This window comes from Bos taurus, chromosome 14, assembly GCF_002263795.3.
Source record: "Bos taurus isolate L1 Dominette 01449 registration number 42190680 breed Hereford chromosome 14, ARS-UCD2.0, whole genome shotgun sequence".
In the NCBI taxonomy this organism is placed as follows: domain Eukaryota; kingdom Metazoa; phylum Chordata; class Mammalia; order Artiodactyla; family Bovidae; genus Bos; species Bos taurus.
Window position 1 is genome coordinate 54,525,663 of NC_037341.1, and position 1,627 is coordinate 54,527,289.

General features: G+C 43.8%; 1 non-coding gene across 1 annotated transcript; it reads right to left on the reverse strand.

Annotated features, from left to right (window-relative positions):
• Positions 1–403: 403 nt before the first annotated feature.
• On the reverse strand, positions 404–477 carry TRNAR-GCG (transfer RNA arginine (anticodon GCG)). Its single transcript has one exon. It is a non-coding gene; the product is annotated as a tRNA-Arg (tRNA).
• Positions 478–1,627: the final 1,150 nt, after the last annotated feature.

Consider the following 1,627-nt stretch of genomic DNA (forward strand, 5'->3'; position numbering starts at 1 on the left):
CTATGCCAGGTCTTAGTTGCAGCACTTGGGATATTTAGTTATGGTACAGGAACAATTAGTTACAGCTTGTAAGATCTAGTACCCTGACCAGGGGTCGAACCTGGGCCCTCTGTATTGGGCACATGGATTCTTAGCCACTGGACCACCAGAGAAGTTCCTAACTACTTCCTGCATAGAAGCACCATTCTCCTGTCTTGCAGATCCGTTCTATTTTCCTCTACTTTGCCTCCATTTCACTGCCATCTCAATTTTCTCCTTCTGTTTACCACCATTCTCACTGAACAGACAGACAGTGAAGTCGCTCATGTGACCCCATGGACTATAGCCTACCAGGCTTCTCCATCCATGAGATTTTTCCAGGCAAGGGTACTGGAGTGGGGTGCCATTTCCTTCTCCAGGGGATCTTCCTGACCCAGGAATCGAACCTGGGTCTCCCGCATCGCAGGCAGATGCTTTTACCATCTGAGCCACCAGGGAAGCAGATGACAATCCTAGCTCAGCTTCCTCGTGGGTACTGCTCACATCTGGCCCAGAGAATTGGACCTAGTAGCCATTAAGCAAAACTTTCTCAAATGAATAAATGAATGAATGAGTGAACTTCTACTTTTTAGTTTCCCTAAAAGGATTTATGAGCAGATTCCTTTTAGGAAAGTGGTGATTAGAAGCAACTTTGCTGTTCAAAAGGATGTCTTACATGAAGGAAGTGTCATTTACTACTTTGTGCTGTGTGCTAAATCGCTTCAGTCACGTCCAACTCTTTGTTACCCTATGGACTGTAGCCCACCAGGCTCCTCTGAGTGGGTTGCCATGCTCTTCTCCAAGGGATCTTCCTGACTCAGGGATCGAACATGCACCTCTTATGTCTCCTGGATTGGCAGGCCTATTCTTTACCACTAGCACCACCTGGGAAATCTATTTACTGCTACTTGTTTTTATAAATTGTGCATATTTTCCATGCCTTCCTTCCTTCTTCTCTCTCTACACCATCTCCACCCTCTCCCACCCCAGATGGGAACTGGCATTCTGTACTCATCACACTGTTGTATACTGTTACATTGTCTGTTACTGTATAACAACTAACCTCAAAGCTTAGAGGCTCAGCTAGACAATCCCTGCATGGGCTCCTGTACACAGCTGGGTCAGATGACGACTGAAAGCTAGAAAAACTAAGGCAGAGCTGCAAGTGTTCTTCTGACCTGGACTTGTAGGATATACAGCATCATTTCTGCTGTATTCTGTTGTTGATTACAAGTAAATCAAGGCCAGTCGTAATTTAAAGGGAGGAAACTATCCAAGGGCGTGAATACTGGGAGGAAAAGTTCGCTGGGAAACTATGCTAGATGAGAAGCTGTCTTTGGAGTTTGACTGCTACATATACTCAATTGTGTATGTGTAAACCTTCTAAACTTAGCTATTAAAGTACAAGAATTGTGTTTTTGAGTTCCTACCGATTAGTAAATGATTGCTAAAGACATCATTATGTCAGTCATGTACCGAAAATACAACTAACCAAATTTATACAGAACCATTTCTAGAGGTTCAAGACCATTTTAAGTAATGATGACGTGTGCTGTATATGTAGAACAGTAATGTTAAGTGGGGCTTTCCAGGTGGCGTTAGTGGCAAA